The sequence below is a fragment of the Giraffa tippelskirchi genome, chromosome 7 (assembly GCF_054371585.1).
Source record: "Giraffa tippelskirchi isolate mGirTip1 chromosome 7, T2T-mGirTip1v1.2.pri, whole genome shotgun sequence".
NCBI classification, from domain to species: Eukaryota; Metazoa; Chordata; class Mammalia; order Artiodactyla; family Giraffidae; genus Giraffa; species Giraffa tippelskirchi.
Genome location: NC_137281.1, coordinates 97,918,318 through 97,940,215, shown reverse-complemented (window position 1 = coordinate 97,940,215; position 21,898 = coordinate 97,918,318). Strand labels below are relative to the sequence as shown.

The window sequence follows — 21,898 nt, the reverse complement described above, 5'->3', positions numbered from 1 at the left end:
ATGGTATTCTTTTTATCTTTCCAATTTCAATTGGCATATTAGTTGACTATGTCTTGATGGGTCATTTTTGTCCATTTAAATATTCTAGAAAATTTTTGAATCTACTGACACTCTAACATGTATTAGCATCAAATTATATGAATATTCCCTTATGATATTAATTTCTTTCTTAGCCATACTTATATTCCTTTTCTCTTTCCTAAAGTCATGTTTATTAATATTTTCTTCCATTTTCTGCTCAGATTATTTTCATTCTTTCTTGTTTAATATTTAAGACATTTCTAAAACCAGTTTTTTCTTTGAATAAATTTTGACTGCACACTATGCATTTTGATATGTAGTTTTGTCAATATTGTTATTTTTCTTCCTAAAAATGCTGCAGCTGTGATTTGATTTCCTGTTTGACCCAGGAGTTATTTGGGGAAGTGTTATATCAGCTCCTTTCTAACACTGACTCTTTTCTTGCAGTAAAAAGAAAGGCACAGAGAGTGCATTTTAGCAGCAGGAGATCTGGAGGGACGTCTAGACTGAGTCAAGTGCTGGTGCAGGCAGCATGGGTGAAGTGCTTGATAAACAGTCTGGGGATTCCTCAGTAGGATGCAAAAAATAAGGCAGTAGATGCTAAAAGGAAAGTTGGGTGAGAATAAAAAGCAGACTCCAAGATGTAATCAAGGGCTGGCCGTGGTTCTGGCTTCTGTGCTGTCGTGGTTGATGGATGCAGTCTATTGCTTGTTGGACCATCTTTCCTCTGGGATTAGCAGCTGATAATTGCTGCTGGGGACACCAGGAATCGAAAATCATCACACTGATCTCCCATCTCTGAGTGTACAGCAGCTGCTCGGGAGGCCAGCAAGACAGGGTGCATATGCCCCCCAGGAAGTGGAGGCCTTAACTGAACCTTCCTTCTTTCCCCACCTGCAGGGACCTCCTCTCAGGAAGGTCTGAGAGTGGGCTCTTCCCTGTTAGTGGGAAAAGGTGGAAAATCTGGATAATAAATTTTTCTCTCTCTTTTTTGAAATCTTTATTTTTCCAGTTTTATTGATATAATTGATGTATAACATAAATTTAAGATGTACAGCATAAGAATTTGCTGTATACACATACTGTAAAATATTCACAAGATTTGTAAACATCCATTACCTCACATAGTTACAAATATTTTTTCTTGTAATGAGAACTCTTAAGATTTACTCTCTGAAGCAACTATCAAATAGACATTATTGTTAACTCTAGTCACCAGGCTGTATGTTACATCCCCAGGACTTGTTTATCTTACAACTGAAAGTGTGTACCTTTTGACCACCTTCACCCTTTTCCCCCTCTCACATACCCTGTTCTCTGTTTCTGTGAGTCTTGAATTTTATTTTATTTTTATTTTTTAAAGATTTTTATTGGAGTATAGTTGCTTTACAATGTTGTGTTAGTTTCTACTGTACAGCAAAGTGAATCAGTCTTATGTATATTCCCTCTTTTTAAAATTTCCTTCCCCTTTGAGTCACCACAGAGCATTGGGTATAGTTCCCTGTGCTATACAGAAGGTTCGCATTAACTATCTATTCTATATGTAATATCAGTAGCGTATATATGAAAATCCCAGTCTGCTAATTCATACCCCCCTGAATTTTGTTTTTATAGATTCCACCTATAAGTGAGATCATACAGTATGTGTCTCTCTCTGTCTGAATTTTTCACTTAGTGTAACACTCTCAAAGTCCATCTGTGTGGTCACAAATGGCAGGACTTTCTCCTTTTTTATGGCTAAATAATATTCATATATATCATATTTATACACACACACATATATATGCTACCTAAGTTAATTTCATGTATTGACTATTATAAACAATGCTGCAATGAACATCGGTATGTAGATATCTTTTAAGTTAATGCTTTTGTTTCCTTTAGATAAATACCCAGGAGTGGAATTGCTGGATCATATGGTAGTTCTATTTTAAAATTTTTGAGGACCCTCCCTTCTGTTTTCCATAGTGGCTGCACCAATTTACTTTCCTACCGACAGTGCATGAAACTTCCCTTTTCTCTACATCCTCACCAACACTTGCTATCTCTTATCTTTTTGATAATAGTCACTCTAACAAGTGTAAGGTGATAGCTGCTTGTGATTTTGACTTGCATTTTCCTGATGATTAGTGATGTTGAGCACATTTTCCTGTACCTGTGGGCCATCTGTATGTCTTCCTCAGAGAAATGTCTATTTAGTTTCAATGCAGGAGATATAAGAGATGACGGTTTGATCCTTGGGTCGGGAAGATCCCCTGGAGAAGGGAATGGCAACCCACTCCAGTGTTCTTGCCTGGAGAATTCCCATGGACAGAGGAGTCTGGCAGGCTACAGTCCATGGGGCCACAAAGAGCTGGACGTGACTGAAGCAACTTAGCACAGCACGATAATCAGTGATGTTAAAACCTTTTCATGTACCTGTCGGCCATCTGTATGTCTTCAGAGAAATGCCCATTCAGTTCCTCAGCCCATTTTTTAATCGGATTGTTTGTTTTCTCTTTTCTACTTGGATGGCATCAGCAGCATCAGTGCCTTTTGCCACAAATGACAGAGCAACTCCCTTTGGCAAAGGTGGTCTTCATTTTTTGGATTGTTTTTAATGTTCTTTCTTTTTGGTATGGCTTAAGTACTGCCTGTGTACGTCTTGACAAGTAAACCTTCAAAATGACAAGCAGTGGCTTGGAGGAGGCCTGAAGTAAATGAAACGTGGGATCAGCCTGTACACCTTTCTTCATCACAGGTGTCAGCATTCATTTTTTACTTTCTCTCTTTCATCAGGGGCAGGCTGGCTGCGTACTAGGTGTGGGGGGAGCACGTCTGCCCACCTCTTTCCTGTTGTTTTCCATTTACTGGGTGGACAGTCTCTCAAAATTCTGGCGGAGGTGATAGCCATGCTCTTGCCCTGTCCGATGGCTTTGGAAGTGAGCATCCTGGTTGTTCTGACTTGCACTGGCACTTCTGTGCTACAGATTCAGAGCAGGATGTCACATGATGGCTGGCGCCCCTCACCAGGTATAGCCTGGATTTTAGTGGTAAGGTCGTGTCCTTTGGTCTGAAATCAGCCTAGGAACTACATGAATCTTGAGACAAACTTCATCGGGGTAGAAGTTTGGGGAAGTTTATTATCAGGCCCCATTCTCTTCTTTGTAAGGTATTTTCTCCAAATATGATGGTGCCTCCTTTTTCCTTTTAGATAATTTATTACCTCTGTAAATTGACAACTGCCTTCACAACATTTGTTAGACTCACCCATCCGGAGGCAGTGTTTCTTCACTGTAGAAAATGCTAGTGTCTCCTGATTCTCATCGTTCAATCACTAGAACCCTCGAGTTTTATCTGGGCCCCTGACTGCCCAGAATAAAACACTGCATTTGTCTGGCTTCAGATGTCTCCTTCCCTCCCCCACCCTCCATCCCATGGAACTGAATGTGGATGTGCTGGGTGCATCTTGGTTCTTATAAAGGAAGACTGCAGAGTAGAGATGACAGAACAGTGAGACAGAAGGAGCCTGGGTCTCAGACTCTGAGGGGCTTCTGTATCAGCCCAGCTTATGCTCAGTCTCTAAGCTCTGTTCCAGCAGTTGAGCCTGATCCTTATGAAAGTGGCCATGAAAGTGGCCATGGACCTTGGTTGATGGTGTCTTATTGGAGAAGCAGCACCTTTTTTTGTGAGAGGGACTCAGTAAAGGCAGGTATCTGTCTTTATATTGCTGCACTGAGGGGTCTCCCCACATACTTGTCCATAGCTGTGCCCCAGGACCTTTTTTATACTCTATGATGACAGTCTTTCCATCAAAGTTCTCTACTTCCGAGCCTCCTCTAAGGCTAATCTAACATAGCACCTGTAGGCAGGAGAGAGTCACCTTCCTTTCTGAGCACAGATTTTGAGCTGCCTTTTATAACTGTGCTCTGTATATTGACTTGAGAATTGGTAATAATCTCTTTTCTTGCATATAGAAATCAAGTGTTCTGTTTCTATAAAAAGCAGTTGTAATTTTAAGTGCAATTCTTCTCTGGCATGAGATATATCAGGTTTTGATAAATAATCAGAGACCACCATTTGAAAATAAGTTGTGTGAAACAGTTTTGGGCTGAGGTTGGCAAACTATTACTGGAAAGGGCCAGATAGTAAATGTTTGAGGCTTTGCTGGGCCAATAGGATCTCTGTTTGAAACTGCTCAACTCTGAAACCATTGCAGAGTAAAAACAGACACAGGCAATACATATTAATAGGTGCATGGCCAGGGCCCTGTGCCTGAGAAACTTTATTTACAAAAACATGTGGCAGCCTGGATGAGGCCGGTGGACAGAGTTTGCTGACCTCTGACTTAGGGACTTTTAAAACTATTCCCTTTTAATGATTTTGCTGTTAAATTAGGAGTGGTGTCTACCAACAGGCAAACTCCGCATAAAGGCCCTTTGCTATAGACACTTGCTGATACCAACAAGGGAAGGGCCGAAGCTTATACTAAGAGTCTTGGCTCCTAGGTGTTGTGGAAATAGTTTGGAGGAAAGTAGGCTTACTTAGGACAACATAATCTGAATTATAAGTTTCTTTGTTTCTTATAGAATGCCACTGAAAATTTTTAAATCTTCCAGCAGCTCTGTGGAAGATGTGGAGCCTGAGAGAGCGTTTGAAGATTTGTACATTGTCTTTGCATCCAGGGTCACAATTTTAACATATGCCTTCCAAAGTGGAAACTCAAGGATTATTTTTTTGGCCCTTTTCCCCACAAGGGAAGAACCAGAGATGGTTGGGCATTTTTCTGCTTTCGTTTTTATTCAGCAAATCCTGACAGGAAAGTGGCACACCCACTGAGAATTTAGCAAAACCGGAGACCTGTGCCATAATATGGGGGGATTTATGGACGTGCTTTCTGAGGTATTTTTGTAGTACGGTGTCTCTGTGGTTTTGGAACGAGGAATGAGATGTTTATTTTCCTCTTGGCAGTGTGCGCCCACACTTTGATGTCAGTTCCTTTAAATTCAACAAGTCTTGATTGAATACTTTCTATGTGTTCATTCCCTATAGGTTGAAAGGGGGAGAACTGGGAGATGGATCCAGGCGTTTCCTGGGAAAAGCGGGCTTGTGGGTTTTGGCTCGATGTCTTATTCCCCACTGTTTGCATAGACATGGATCCTAATACAGAATAACTGTCATGGGTTTTTTCCCCTGTTGTTTTACTTCCACATTAAATGAGAAAACATGCGACCCTGTGTCCCCTCAATCCATCCCAATTGGTTGGAGCTCCGCAGGGCATACCTCTTCTTTCAGATATGTTTTGGGAGCATGTGGTTTTTTTTAAATTCAATTTTGTCGCAGGTCCCTTTAGAGGAACATTACTCGGTGCTAGCGAAGGGATTCTGCATCACCTCATCAAACTCCTGTTTCAGACCCAGAGGAAACAGAGTATGTGGACACAAGATAACCCCCTCTACAAACAGGGCGCCCTTTGAAAGCCAACACAGCACATATCCGAGGTGCTTTCCTTCCTACCTTTCCTCTCCCAAGCCATATATGGTAGAGGAGCTGGGCTGCTTTCAATAAAAGGAATTCTTTGATGTAGGAGACTGAACTGGGCTGGTTTTGGCCTGTGGTAGGAGGGAGTCGGGGAAAGGGGAATGAAAGTTCGTGGAGGAAGCTCTAGCCTTTAGGTCAAGCTGAGATGCGGCCCTCAGAGCTTGCCAAGTCCATGAGGGAACATAAGTTGCCTTTGGACGGCTTCTCAATGGCCCCTCTGTGGCCTTGAGTCCCAGGCCTTAGTGAGACACTCTGTGATGTGAACGAGGAGGGTCAGCCCACACAGCAGGGACCTGCCCTGTCCACACAGGAGGCTAACCAGTGGCATCTTCCAAGTAGAGACTTGGGGAATGGAAACACATGCACGAAACTCTTATCCCAATGCCCTGGCTACCTAGATCTGATAATTTGCCTTATTTTTTTCTACCAGTAAAGAGGAATGCTGACTTATTTTTTAAAGTTCACACTCCTATGGAGTCCACTGGGGCAAATCAAACTATCTTTTCTTACCTAGTTTTCAAGTTTTCGGACCTCCCTGAATCCTGCTAAAATATCTCAAAATGTTTTTAACTGATCCTGAAACTCTGAACATGACCATTGCTTTCTCTGACCCACACTCTTGTTTATTTAATCCTCTTAAAAGTCAGAATTATTGCCAAACCATAGTTTTTGTTTGATTTTATGTTTTGCATTCTCCCAGGGACACTGGCAACATCAATTTTAAAAGGGGCCATGTTTATGGTTATTGTCCAGTCAGCTTACTTTTCTAGTTCTCAGGCAATGACCTAAGACTGTTGTGTTTGGGTTCCCAACACTACCGAGAATGATGACATTTTAAAGACCTTCTCAATATTCTCTCTCTCTCTTGCATACACAAACATGCTCACTCCATACTAAAGAAAAATACTTTTGAAAAAGAGATTTAGTTTTTATTTTGCTTTTTGATCACTAGTGCATTTTTAAGGCAATTTTCTCTTTTGAACTTTAAAATTAGTTTCTGGAACCTAGAAATTTGTGGTGACATATTGGTGGCCAGTCAGGATGTTTGGGAGAAGTTTTGGGTCAACAACCAGCATGCTGTTTCAATTTGGTTCTTTCCCAGGCCTCTTGAGTTGGGAACACAGGTTAAAAGTCTTTTGAGTGCTGGTCTCATTTTCTCAGGAAAGTTTCAGGGGGAAAAACAAAGACTTTGGTATCAGAAGGACTCAGGCTAAAATTCTCACATACATTCTCTTTTGTAAACTTGGAAAAGTTACTTCATTTCTTTACATCTCAATTTCCTCATGTGCAAAATGCAGGAAAAAAAAACAAAACTGCTTGAGATGGTTCTGAAGATTCAACGGTCATGTTTATGAAGCGGCCAGTGTCTGACATTTAAGGGCATGAGAGGTGTTTTCCTTGCTCTTCCCTGCCTCCCTCCTGGTTCCTCTACTTGTTGCTCTGTGGACTGTGACCTGGCTAGTCCATCACTCGGTAGTAGCTCCTGTGAATGAAGAGAAGATGTTGAGACTTGGCATATGAGGTTGCATGGTCAACCAAGGTAGGGGACAGAATTCTTCCTGGACATGCTAAAGACAGGGAAGCAAGCTCATGGTTACATCAGGCACCCTAAGGCCTTTCCTTTGTATATTCATCCATGCCAGGGATCAACAGGGAGACTGTTGACTCATGCATCCCAGGAATCAACAAGGAGACACTACCACATGGGCTTGTTTAGCTGGATGGGGCATGGCTGCTGCACACAGAACAAGAATGAAGGGCAATGCCCATCACTGCTGATGTGGTGAACACTATGGAAGGTACATAGCAAGTTACCTAACTGAGAGCCCACCTGTTCTCTTTGGATATTCCTTACTTGAGGGATAGGAGAAATGACAGCACAATGTTTTCTGGAGGCAGGAGGTCAGATTATAGCAGCTTTAGCAATTCCCTCAGAACATTTGCTTCCCAGGGAGCTCAGTGATAAAGAATCTGCCTGCCAATGCAAGAGACACTGGAGACCTGAGTTCGATGTCTGGGTCAGGAAGATCCCCTGGAGTAGGAAATGGCAACCCACTCCAGTATTCTTGACTGGAAGAGGAGCCTGATGGGCGACAGTCCATGGAGTCTTAAAGAGATTTAGTGACTGGACAACAGCAACTAAATATTCAGTGTGGTGTGATCATACTTGAGGGCAGATTTGATGGGTGAGCAGCATTGGGTGTTTGTTTGTTTAATAGCACTGAACACATTTTTGGCTTTAAAAAGAGTTATGTTGAATGAAAAAAAGAAGCACTCTCTCCCCCAATACTGGTAGCCTCTTTTACCAAAGACCATTTACACCATGTATCTTTTCTTTTCATACTTTTTCTCACTCTTCCTATGTAAGAAGGTATCAGCTAGTAGGCCATCAACCACTGTACTGAGTAGTTTTCTGAGAGGAGTTTATACATAGGATCTAGCCCATATTTACCCAACTAGATGGTTTTTCACTAAGGTTCCCTTCATGCTTCTTGACCTTTGAACTATAACTCCAGTGGTTTTGACTACCAGCCTAGATTGTCTTAGCTTGCTTATTTATATGGAAGCATAATTGACAGTCCAACACACCACAGACCTGGCCTTAAAATTAATGGAAACATTCAAGAAAAATTAAGCTGGAATCAAGTGAAGACATTAAAAACTGAAGGATGTCACCACAGCACTAGCAGCGTATTAGTGAAGGTCACCAATGCTCAAGGCTCTTGGCTACCTCATGTTGATGTATAGACTAAGAATGTTGATTAAACTAACACTTAAAAAAGCATCTTATAACGTAGGATCCTATTAAATAAACTGAGCTTGTGAAAGATCCCCAGAGAGCTGATTCTGACCACCTATTCATGAAAATGTACACATGAAGTGACTTGATTTCTGGGTATAGATGATTGCCCAAGAAGATGTTGGACATGCGGGACTCTTTGTAGCAAAGAAAAGAAGGTACTCTGAGAACACTCTGGCAGAGAGCCCTGTATAGAAGGAGGTGGTGGTCCTCAAAGACACCTCTGAAGAGTCAGAAGGGAGAAGGAGGCTTGAGGAATGTGGAGCAGGGCAGAGGAGACTTAGTGAGCTGGTACACATCATGGGAGGAAGGCAAGAAGATACCAGGCTGTAGTAAGGAGAGTCCTTGAAAGCCATTTTTTCAGGCCCTGTGAGATGGACTAATGGGAGATATTTTCTGTTTAATGGAGAACATTTCAAGGACTTCTTGGCTTGCTGCATCTATCTGTCACATCAGCAATTACACTGTGCCCAAGACACCATGACAGATCCTGAGGCTGTGAAAAGTATGCATTAGACTATCCCTACCTTCATAGAGCCAGTGACATCTCTGAAGGGACCAGACCTACACAGAGATAGGCACAATCTTATCTGCTGAGTTATGGAACTTCACAGAAAGATGCTTTGTGCAGCAACATGCTATGGAGAAGATGAGTCAGCGTGGGAAAAACCATTGTCTGATTCACTGCTTGACAATCTTTTTCTCTAACAATGAGTTTGTTTTTCAAATGTAAACTGCATTTCACGTTTCTCTGAAATGACCAAAGACCACGTTTTGCTTTCAGAAGGGAAACATACAGTGCAGCAGGGAGTGGCTTCTAGGTTTCCTCTTCCCCTCTGTTCATAAAGGCAATGGTGGAATAAGAAAGAAGAGGGCTCTGTGTTCAGAGATGCCACATGATGTGGGCGGCAGAAGCCATACTGAACTCTTGGGCAGCAAAAGCGGAGATACCTAGACGTTATTGCCTAGGCTAAACTGGTGTGAACTATTCTCTGGGTGCTTTTCCTCTTGAACTTTCCCTCTTGCTACAAAAGCCTCTTATGGTCAAGCTCATGAATTTACACATTTACTTACTCAGCACATATTTTGACCTCCAACTATGTATCAGTTAGACCATAAAGTCCTAGGTATCCAAGAATATACAGGCTCAGACAGTCTCTGCCCTCAAGGAACTTAAAATCTAGTGAGGGAGGTATCATTGAAAGTGAAAAGTGAAAGTTGCTCAGTTGTATCCAACTCTTTGCGACCCTATGGAATAGGGTCCATGGAATTCTCCAGGCCAAAATACTGGAGTGAGTAGCTGCTGTTCCCTTCTCCAGCGGATCTTGCCAACCTAGGGATTGAACCCAGGTCTTCCACGTTGCAGGCAGATTCTTTACCAGCTGAACCACCAGAGAAGCCCAAGAATACTGGAGTGGGAAGCCTATCCCTTCTCCAGCACATCTTCCCAGCCCAGGAATCAAACTGGGGTCTCCTACATTGCAGGTGGATTCTTTACCGCTTATGCTCTTCATTAGTTTAAGAATAGTTACACACATTATTTTTATTGTGTAATATTGCTGCCTAAAAATTATAATTAGGTCAATTATAAGCTCATTTACTACATGCACAGCTAATGAATATGGGTGGTTATTTTCCAAGAGCCACAGATACATCATAATTGTAGTATTGAGATGACAGCTACACTGGCCAAGTGCAGAGTGTGATGAGAGGATAAATTGTTGACTGTCCTGGCCTGAGGGGGCTGGGAAAAGCTTTTCTGAGAGAGTGACTTTTAGTGGAAGACTTGAAGAGTGAATAGAAATTGTCCAGTGGGAGGGACTTCTCTGGTAGCCCAGTGGAAAGAATCCACTTTCCAATGCAAGGGATGCAGATTCAGTCCCTGGTCAGGGAACTAAGCTCCCACATGCCACAGAGCAACTAAGCCCATGAGCTGCAACTAGAGAATCCATGCCACAACTCGAGAGAAGCCAATGCACCACAATAAGAACCCACGTGCTGCAACTAAGACTGACACAGCCAAAAATAAATGATATAAATGAATTTTTTTAGAAATTTGATGAGGGGAAAAGGAAGTAGAGATGAAGAATAAAAAGTGGTCTAGGCAGGGGAACAATATGAACAAAGGCCTTGGGGCCTTTGAAACTAGTTCCAGTGAGGATTTGTAAACCCTTCCAGGAGTGTTCCAGAGTGGTCCCCTTATCTCATTCAAACAGAGTTCATAATGCCTTCAGTGGCCCACTCTGTGTGCTGTTACCCCATTCCCAGCCCCTGCTTTTTCCTCATCCCCCATACTCTCAGCCTTCTGCCTGGAATGTCCAGTCATCCAAGACAGCCTGCATGCAATGCAATACCGCCTCTTCCTTGACCTTGGTCAGCGAGCTTTGGTAGGAGACATGTGTGTCTAGACAAAAGATTGGTCTTTGTGAAAGTCAGTGTTCCAGGTCTGACTCAACCTGACCCAAAGCCAAGAAAGAGATAAGGTTGATGGAAAAGATCTCCTTAGTGAACTACAGTAAAATAACAGCCCAGAGGCGAAGGCACACAACAGCTTTGGGGTTTCCTGAGGCTGCTGGCCCCAGACAGGCTCTTGAAAGCACTCGAGGATAAGAGGTAGGAAGGCTATGTCATTTCCTCTCTGCTACTTGTATTTTAACATTTTCCTGCCTCTCACACTAATCATGAACCCCCACACCCACGCTCCAGTCATCCTATAGCTTTGGGGGATAAATACTATTCCTCTCACGTGGGATAAATGTTGAGGTGACATTTATAGGATGGAAGATTATTCAATCAGCTTTCCTGGTGGTACTCTTTTTAAAAAATCCTTTCAAACTCAGAGTGTTCATTTATAAGATGGTTGGAAAGATGAGCCTATGATGTTACCAAGAGGACTTAGAGTATAAACAATGGATTATCAGTGATATGGAATGTTAGATATTAAAGAAGAAAATCCCCATGTTTCCAAGCATCCCAGGTGGCCATTACCCACAGTGGAGAAGTTGTCATCATATGTACACTCACAGGACCTCACTTTAGGGGACCACCAATGTAATAGTGAAGAAGTAAATGTAATAGTGAAGAAGTTTGGCTTCCCAGGTGGTGCAGTGGTGAAGAATCCCCCTGCCAGTGCAAGAAAGGCAGGAGACATGGCTTCCATCCCTGGGTCAGGAAGATCCCTTGGAGAAGGGAAAGGCTATCACTCCAGTATTCTTGCCTGGAAAATTCCATGGACAGAGGAGCCTGGCGGGCTATAGTCCATGGGATTGCAAAGAGTCAGCCATGACTGAGCATGTAGGCATGCAATGTAATAGTAATCTTGCAGTTTTTTTTTTTTCTTCCCAGAAATAGAAGATATAAACAAGATTTAAATTAGTTGCCAAGAGACATACTTTGTTCTTAATTTGAATGAGAAAAAAATTTTAAAGCAACATCTAACCTGTTTGTAATGTTTGGAGCCTTTTCAGTACATAAGCATGCCTCAGAGATGATGTACGTGCACTCTCAGGTCACTGCAATAAAGTGAATATCACAACTTCTTTGCTATTACATTTACTTCTTCACTATTACATTGGTGGTCCCCTGAAGTGAGGTCCTGTAAGTGTACATTTGATGACAACTCCTCCACTGTGGGTAATGGTCACCTGGGATGCTTGGAGTGAGTCACATGAATTTTGGGGGTTCCTAGTGCATAGAAAAGTTGTGTTTATATTATACTGTAGTCTATTAAATGTGTAATAACATTATATCTTAAAAAAAAAAACAAAAAAACAGTGGCCACCTTAGTTGAAAAGTAATGGGCTTGGAAAATGGTACCTATAGACTTGCTGAATTCAGGGTTGCTACAAACCTTTACTTTGTGAAAAAACAGCATTTGTGAAGTGCAATAAAACATATCAGAGTTAGTGCTCAAATGTCCTTGGTACCCACATCCTGCACACAGGACCACATGACAGACTCTTATTTTAGGGTTATTTGCTTGTTTTACTATTTGACGATTTATGATTTATCATCTGCCCCCTTCTTCCACACTTGAACGTAAGCTCCTGATGGACATTTAGGTTATCTCTGTTGCCTTCAACAGTGCCTGGAACATAGTAGATATAAAGAAATACAGAAATGCTTGTTTAATAAATAGTTTTGATCAAATAAATGTGTTTCTCCTAAAGCAGTGAGAGAGAACACTTAGAAAACTAAAAGAAAATTTAACCTCTCAAAATATGGCCTTTCTGGCCCTATTTCTCCCTACGGGATGTCACCCTGGCCTTGTTAGAGTGGCCTAATATGAGAGTCCTTTATTCCTAGCAACAATATGGGAAGCACAGAATCAAATCACCTGGGAAGAGGGTAACTTCCCGGGTGTTGAGTTCAGGATTGTGCCTAGGCCTCTGATCTTCAACCTCAACCATCACAAGTCTCATGGCTTCAGTAAATGTAGTGCCAAAAAACCCTTAAGGCAAGAGGGAAGCACAGAAGGAGCTGTCTGTCAAGGCCCCAGGCCAGCCAGGCAGGGCCAAGAGTAACCTCCAGGCAGGACTGGTGATCCTGCAAGCATGTCCCCTTCAAGCCAGCAGAGTAAAGACAGATAATGTACTTGGTATTTAAAAAGCAAAACACTGAAGCCAGAATTTTAGGACATTTTGGCGGCACCTGTGAGGCTTCGCTGGTGGCTCAGCGGGTAAAGAATCTGCCTGCAATGTGGGAGTTCTGGGTTTGATCCCTGGGTTGGGAAGATCCCCTGGAGAAGGGAAAGGCTACCCACTCCAGTATTCCAGCCTGGAGAATTCCATGGACTATGTAATCCATAGGGTCGCAAAGAGTTGGACATGACTGAGCGACTTTCACTTCTTCCCTTCACTCGGTGGCACCTGTAACCATAACCCCTTTTTACCCTTCTATTTATGGTGACATAAAATTTTTGCTTTCTCCACACCAAAACAAAACAAAAATATGGAGCATGTCAAAACTGTGAGTGACCCAGGGAAAGATATAGTGGTCTTGGGTCTCTATGTTCTGGTGTTCTCTCTTGAAGCCCAACCTCCCCATAACTCCAGAGCTGATCTTGGAGCATGGACCGCAGGAGTTGGGCTGACCACAGAGCAAAGGAAAAGCAGCTCCTGATCCAGCATATGGAGGATCTACCTTTTCTCCCCCTGGGTCTCAGGGTCCCGAGCTGGATAAACTTGTTTTGATAGTGAAGATGGGTAGCTGTGCTAAGGCTCCCCTCAGCATGAGGTTGGAGATGTGTTTTGCCCCAGAGCAGAAACTTATCAGAATCCTTGGTTTAGAGCCTGAAAATGTAGATTTGTGTGTGTGTGTGTGTATCTATTCGCTTATGGGAAAGGCCGACTTTGTGTGAGCTTCCAAAATGCCTGCTGATACAGTCTTGTTTGGAGGATAAGCGTCAGTGAAGCAGGACTCACGCACAGCATTTCCCAGAAAACGTGCCACAGATTCATCGCCTTTGTCAAAGGTGGTGGCATGTGTGAAAGCTGTGATGACACATGGGGCAGGCTTTGGTATTTGCTTAAAAATAGCTGAGGGTTTGGTTAACCACAGCAGAGCTGAGGTAAGGGGCATTCCCTCCCCTCACATGTTCCCTCCCCAGATGATTCAGGGTGGTCCCAAACTCAGTGTCAGAAAGCCAGATCTCTGTAGGACACCTGTTGTCAAGCAACAAGAATCATTTGACGTCAGTCATGGACAGTGACCAGAGAGAGCAGGGCAGAAAGACAGAGCTCCAAGGCCTCAAGGAAGCTGCCACAGCCTCATGCACATAGCCTTATGCTAGAGCTCTGTCCCCGATGATCCAAAGAGGCATATGGTTGACAGATGTTATTTATGGCCAGGACTGAACCAACTCAAAGAAGCAAAATTCTGTGTAGTCCAGTCAGAAAGAAAACATTTAAAAACACCAGCAATCACCATGCTCATGCCATTTACATATTTGTGTTTGGGGTTCACTTCTGATATTCGCTTTTCCCTGTAGGCTGGCCTTTTGTTCAGCGTGGTCCAAAGCTTGGCATTAGAAGCTGATTTCATGAGACGAATTGTTGCCACTAGCCATGGAGAGGGATAAGAACACAGAGGGGCTGGGGTCCTACTCTCGAGAATGGGGGTCCTGGTCTCCGAGTTGCAGTCCTTCAAGCAGAGATTCTTCACCATCGCTCCTCGGACTCCATCCAGGGCTCTGGTGGCCCAGTCTGTCTGCAGGAGTGGAAAGAGCAGGACTGGGACTGGGATACCCAGGGACCAGCTGGAGATCTGCTCTGTGACTACACAAGTCCCATTATGTCTTTGTGTTTCAGTTTCCTCAAGTAAGAAAGAAAGGCAGGGATTGATGACCATGATGGCACTTGGTAGCTCAGGATGGAGCCTACCGTCCCCCTATCCAATACTTTGTCTCCTCCTTGTATGAGTGTCTGCCTGCCCAAAGCCCTCTGGGCAGAATGCGTGTGTGCTAAGTCACTTCAGTTGTGTCTCACTCTCTGCGACACTATGGACCATAGCCCACGAGGCTCCTCTACCCACGGGATTCTCTAGGCAAGAATACCGGAGTGGGTTGCTGTGCCCTCCTCTAGGGTTTCTTCCCAACCCAGGGATTGAACCCGTATATCTTGACATCTACCTGCATTGACAAGTGGGTTCCCACTAGCACCACCTGGGAAGCCCAGGCACAACGACTTCCTGTAGCAAGTGTGGTGACTTTTAGAATTGTCTAGCATATGACCTGATTCTCCTCTTTTTGTGTCTCTCGGGAAAGGTCCAAGTATACAAATGTAGGGGCTGGGGGTTGGGAGAGGGTCGAGGAGTTGGAAAGAGAGTCTTATACAGCATAATGTGCTCTTCCTGTGGGAAGAGGCGTCGGCTGATTAACCAAAATTGTGGAATTTTGCAAACTAATGTGTTTTGACTTTGGTATATTTCTAGCATTTTGTGTAATGTAGCTGATATGAAGAAGCAAACTTACAATACTTCAGTTTCATAGACTTCCACATCATCATCTAAACTCACTTACTAATCCCTCTCCATGGTTCTCAAACTTTGAAGGATGTACAAGTGATCTAGGAGACTTCTTTAAAAGTTTAATAAGCAGCACAGTTTCCAGAATCCTCAGAGCTGCCCTCTTTAACCTTCAGAATCTGGATGTAAGGATCTCACTGGGGCCTGTGGTCCGGCTTGAATCAGATTGAAGTACCTGATGCCAATTCATAGGAACAGTAACGTAGCAACGTTGAATCCACATGTGTGTTTCCTCATGTTAGGCTTAGAAAAATAAGTCCAAGGGGATGTAAAATAATATAACCTTGCAAATGCAGACTCTAATAATTCTGTGTGTGACCATGATTGGCAATTTTATTTCAATATGTCTATTAGAGTCCTCTGCAATAGATATTTCCCCAGGGGATTGTCAGTCCACTCCTTGCTCTCCTCCTTCATATCTCTGTATCTTCCTCCATCTGACAGATGGAAATGCAGTTAAGGGTGAAGACCCAGAGACTAGTAGCTTTCCTTTTTCCTGGACCTTATCCTATTCACCTGGGAATGGGGGTAAATAAAATTCCTTCCCTTCAAGACTCTTGTAAGTTTACGCATAGCCTACAAGGAAACTGGCTACAGTCCAAAGCCTTAATCTGCCCATTTTGACTATTAAGGACCATTGCCAAGAAGCATCCATGATTTGAATTATGTTAATGCCAATGCAGAATGGCTCAACAGAGAACCCATGTGGAAGGCTGGATCAGGTCCATGTGTGCAGAGAGGCTTAGTGCTCATTCTCCTTCTCTAGCATCACCTCTGCTTCACCAAGAGACAGAATGAGCCATTGTCATTGAATTATGTGTTAGGGGATGAATGTGCAGTGGAGTTGGGATGGGGGAGGGAGGGTCCTATCCAAAGTGAAGATCATTCCAGGTACTGCTTTCTGAATTAAGTACCGCAAAACTTGGCATTTGGTTTGATAATTCTCTTTGTTCCATTAGGACACCTGGCAGGGATATAGTCAATGATCATCTTATTTGGAGTTGATTAATTCCACAAGCTTCAATTTATAAATGTCTGCACCAAAGAGAAAGCAGATAAAAGTGAGAATTGACAGATGGAGCATCAATCCTTTGATGTCAAGGACCAAACAGCCAAGTCCTTATAACTGATTTTCCAATTGGCCCTGCCAGGCCTGGTGGAGCAGGGCACTGGGACTTTGAGGAGGAAAACTGGCCTGTTTTGCAGGCCTCCACCCAGGCCCGACTCATACCCAATCTCTGGGGATCTGTTGGAAAGGTCAGACTTGGCAATCACTTAGACATAAGGTTGGGGTCTGTTTTAGACCTTTCTGGAAGTGAAGGTGGGTTCCTGGGTGGTTTATAATACATTAACTTTTTAGAGAGATGAGAAGTTATGCAACTTTAATACACACACACAATCTGGAAACTATATCTAGGTTGGCAGAAGAAATTGCTGTCTCATCTTTGAGGGGTAGTCTGCCTGCACATCTGGAGGTTTTTAATTTCTTGCAAGGAATTCTTATTGGGTGCTTGAAAAAGCCATCTGTTCATTTTGTATGGGCCCTGTCTTCCCACCTAGACAAGAGCCTTCTTGAAGAACAGTGATTTTATCAGATATCAATTTACATCCTCCACTGTACCGAGCACAGTGCTTGCCAAAAAAATGGTGCTCTGTGATGTTTGAATTGATGCACAATAAACCTGCTGTCTCTTAGTGTCCCAGTGGGTCCATGCAGATGCACAAAACAGATGACTAGGAGATGTCTTTGACCCTCTGTGTGAGCTGAATTCCCTGCGCAGCAGACACTGAGATGGATTTAGAAGTGCAGGAGGCCTGTGGAGTGGAGGTAAAATGCCTGTAAAAGTTAGAAGGTGGGGGAGGAGTAGGATTGAACAGGGAAGGAATTCTGAGGCCAATTCAGAGCCCACACCTATGAAAGGAAAAGTCAGGGAGGCAGGATGGAGCAATACAATGCAGATGTGACAGTGTCTTGGAAAATCCAAAAAGGAGCTCCTGAGAAAGAGATGGCCATTGCAGGAGTCCTCCCTTGGGCAGAAAGGAGCAGGCCCTAAGATCCCTGCTGTGTGTGGTCGTGACTGATCTCTGTCTGCAAGATCAGTGTTGCTTCAGCACAAAAGCAGAGGAACAGCCCCAGAAGTGCCAATAGTTGGAGGCTGTTAGCTGCCTGCACTTATAGCTGAATCCTTCCTCGAAGAGAGGTCCAGGCATATAGATCTCCACAGCTACACTTTCTCTCCCTTATTTCTCTATCTTGCTCCGTTCTATCCATCCAGACCAAATTCATCACCAACTGCCATTAAATTTATCTTGAAGGTAGTTTTCAGGTTGGTTTATTTCTCCATGTCTCCTCCACTAGCCCCAGTAACATCCTCTCCTTTAATCTCATGGCCAATTTCATAAGCAGGGACCCACACTCTAAAGGACGCTTCACTTAGGTTTTAATGCCCAACATTAGCCATCTTGAAGTTCTTAGCTGTAATTTTGCATTTGAATTTGTATCTTGTAAGTGAAGTCAAATGGTACAGTGGGGCAGGTGCTGGTGGCTTGCAGTCTTTGCTCACACGTAAGCCCAGCTCCTGCTGCCTCCCCTGCCTCCTCAAATAATTATTGGCTACTCACTCCCCTGTCCCTGGCACCCCAGACTCTGCCTAGTCTCTTCATCCCTTCTGCCTCTGGTGGGGACCCTTTGGGGAGGTTTGGGGCTGAATGTGAGATCTTGAGACAGGAAATGGAGATGCTCATTCCTGTGCAGGACTGGCAGTGCCAATGTGCTTTAGGCAGGTGACTCAGTAAGAGTCAGTCCACTCACCCCCAATCCAGGACCTAGCATGTCCTGGCATGGAGGGTGCCGTATTTTTGAAGGTCACGTTTTGCTATGAGTTGGGAGGCAGACCCATGAAAAGGGGAGATACCTGGCTCACTCTCCAACTCCTAGCTGGAGCTTAGCACTTTAGTCTAGAAGATGGCAGGACAGGACCCCCAGGTGCCTGTGAGGGTCACTTCATGCTATCCTCATGCCCAAGGGAACATGACAGCAAATAAAAACCACCAGCACAGCTTAAGAGAGAGAGACAGACTGCAGAAGAAAGGAAACAGCTTTATACCTTTAAAACCATTTTCTGTTGTTGCTGTGGTTGTTGTTTAGTCGCTAAGTCATGTCTGACTGTGACCCCATGGACTGCAACACGCCAGGCCTCCTTGTCCCTTACTGTCTCCTGAAGTTTTCCCAAGTTCATGTTCACTGAATTGGTGATGCCATCCAACCATCCCATCCTCTCTTGTCCTCTTCTCCTCCTGCCCTCAATCTTTTCCAGCATCAGGGTCTTTTCCAATGAGTCGGCTCTTCGCATCAGGTGGCCAAAGTATTGGAGCTTCAGCTTTAGCATCAGTCCTTCCAATGAGTATTCAGGGTTGACATCCCATTGGATTGACTGGTTTGATCCCCCTGCTGTCCAAGGAACTGTCAAGAGTCTTCTCCAGCACCACAATTGGAAAGCATCAATTCTTTGGTGCTCAGCTTTCTTTATGGTCCAACTCTCACATCTGCATTTTAAAAAGAACTCTTTATAAAAACTCCTATATTTTAAAAAAAACTTTCATCCTTCTTTGTGAACAAAGGGTTTCACTGTGTCATTTTGCATTGATTCCTACAAATGAAGTAGCCAGTCCTGCCTGGACCACCTCAGTAATATCTTAGCTGTCTTATGACATCCACTCAGGCTCCCTCCAACTTGTTCTCCACATCAGAGTCAGTGCCTCAAACCCAAATTTTGTTCAGTTACCACCTCCCCCAGTCAGGGCCCTTGACTAGCTCCCCAGGGTCACAGGGTGGAGTCCTGTGGGGCCTGCAGTGGATACTAGCCTTGCTCGGCACACTTAACCACACTGGGGCTGTTCCTCTCCCCACCAACCATGCCCAGCTTGCTCTTTCCCAGGCAGTGCTGTTGGACTGCCAGGAGCACCCTGAACCAGTGGGGGTGGGGAATCGATGGTTCAGCTCCCCTCTTTTCCCCGGCAGTGGGGCAGATCTGAAGTATGTTGTATATCGTCTCTTGGAGGTCCTGGTTGAACTGGGCTCACATTATTGTTTTCCTTCCTTCCCTCTCTCGTTCCTCCTTCCTCACTAAGTGCTCTGGAATCATTAGTTAAAATACCTGGACCCCATGTTTGTCTCTAAAATCAGCTTCTCAGGAACCCAAACTAGACCAGTTCCATCTACCCTCTAGTCTCACAGTCCTGCTCTCCTTCTGCCCCTTTGAGTTTGCCGACCATGCTGTGTTCCTTCCCTCCATGGCCTCTCTATGGGCCATTCTTTTTGAAATGCTTGCTGCCCATTCTCTGTTCCAAGGTAGGTTTGATGCTCTGCTTCTTTTTTCTTTTTTTACAGCTTAGCTTGGTTTATTAATTTGTATCACTTATAATGATAATTTCATTAATACATGTCTTTTTCTAGTCTATAATCTTCCTAAGAGGAACATTCATGTCCCTTATTGATTTCCATTTTTTTTCTTCAAAGCCTGGCTCATTGTTGGTATTGTGTAAATATTTACTAAGAGCCAAATGAGTTCAAAGATATCTTAAAATTGGACAAGGCCACTCACCTCTGATAAGAATGCTGAATCATTTAAGCTGTGTGACCCTGAGCAAGTTCCTCATATTCTCTGAGCCTCAATCTCCTCACGTGAAATTGGAGGTAAAAATGGCTCACATGTTTTAGGGTTCTTGTAAGAATTAGATGAGGTAATGCAGGTAAAGTGCTTAGGAAGGTGTATGACACACAATAAGTGCTAAATAAAATGTTAGGTTTGTTTCTATTTGTACAATTTGTGAGGATTAAGGATTACATAGAAGGATGGTTATGAGGCAGAGAATAGAACCTATGAGAAAAGGTAAAAAGGATGGAATCAGTGTACTTGGGAGAAAGAAAGATGAGGGATTATGAAGTACCACATCAAGAATAAATAGGAGTCCACAGAAAATTATGATGGGCTCTAGTTTTCCATCTTCACCCAATATGGGATATGAGGAAATGTTAATAAATATCAACATATTAGATATGTCAGTTGTCAGGGACCCAAGTTTAATGCTGTTTCCCACTCGCTTCCTAACTATCACCTTGATGATTTGGTCACAGTTACTCCACACATTAGTGTCTCTGTGTTGCAAGAGGTTTATAATGCATCACTAAAAACTGAAATTGGTTTCTATTCTGGTACAGTCAGCCAATGGCACACTCTGTCTTTGCGTGTTTTCTGTTTCATGTGTTCTCCAGATGAGCAATTAACATTTCAATGTGCATTTCAGTACTTTTTTAAAGGGGAGGAAATGTAAGACATTGGAACATGTTTGTGACATGAATTTTCTGATATAATTAAAAGTTGAGGTGAGTGAACAGTTGACTAGGCTTAAATTTCTGCAGCCTGAACCTTATTGCATTTTTACCCCTGTATTTCAGTTGTGCATTTATTTAATATACATTGTATGTTTTGCACTTGAACATTTAATATTTATATCCTACTATATGTATACTTATTAATTGTTCAGTCATTTAGTGAATATTTATTAAGCATCGTCTAGGTGGAAGGGGTGATGTAAAGATTCAGGGAAGAATTGGAGACGTTCATTCTGATCAGAGTGAAGAATTTAGAGCACAATTTCTCCTTTGATTAAGTGTTATTTAGCATTTGCTCTGTTCCAAGCATCTTCTAGGACTGGTGATATAGTCTTCAAAAAGTATGGTTTTTCTTGGAGCTTACAGTATATAATTTTAGATTATATGTGGGGTGTGTGTATATATGCTCAGTTGCTCAGTTGTGTCCAACTCTTTGAGGTCCCATGGACTGTAACCTGTCAGGCTTCTCTGTCCATGTGATTCTCCAGGCAAGAATACTGGAATGGGTTGCCATTTCCTCCTCCGGGGAATCTTCCCTACTCAGGGATAGAACTTGCATCTACTGCATCAGCAGGCAGGTTCTTTACTACTGGCGCCATCCACCTAGGAAGACCAGACTATATGTGGTAAATTCCATGAAAGAGGATTACCAAAGCACTCGTCAAATTTAGAAAGGAAAGAGCACATCCATCCAGGAAACTTTGAAGGAGGAGGTGGGTCTTAAAGAAAAGATAGGAGTCTGCTAGCAGACTGAAAGTCCTGAGCTTTCCAGGTGGAGAGAGAGCACAGAAGGAATAAGATTCCGATTCTCAATTCCATCTTGCAATTCTCTAATGCTAGCTGAGGGTCCTACAATTCAACTCAGTGTTGACATTATCAACCCAGAGATAGCATCAGGCCCACAAGTTAAGGGCTCAATACCACGAGATTCCTGCCACTGCAGAAGCCAACAGCAAGTCCAGGCTGTTACCTGTGCTTCTGACCAACCAACTATAAGTCAGGAGTTCCTCTGAGTTCCTCCTTGGGTTTGATTGTTTTGCTAAATAGGCTCACAGAACTCAGGAAAGCCCTTAACTCACTAGATTACTGATTTATTACAAAGGATAGTAAAGGATATGAAAAAACAGCCAGATGAAAGG

The 21,898-nt window shown here is 43.2% G+C and overlaps 1 protein-coding gene and 1 long non-coding RNA gene across 3 annotated transcripts in view; one reads left to right on the top strand and one right to left on the bottom strand.

The window, feature by feature from the left end:
- Positions 1–21,898, top strand: part of LOC145512772 (uncharacterized) — a 190,105-nt gene that overhangs the window by 134,681 nt on the left and 33,526 nt on the right. The window lies entirely within an intron of this gene.
- LOC145512773 (uncharacterized) overlaps positions 6,449–21,898 on the bottom strand; it is an 88,667-nt gene continuing 73,217 nt past the window's right edge. Inside the window, exons 3-4 of the long non-coding RNA XR_014058788.1 lie at positions 18,472–18,910; positions 6,449–7,024 (exon numbers count right to left, since the gene is read on the bottom strand). This is a non-coding gene — a long non-coding RNA (uncharacterized LOC145512773). The remainder of the gene's footprint in view (positions 7,025–18,471; positions 18,911–21,898) is intronic.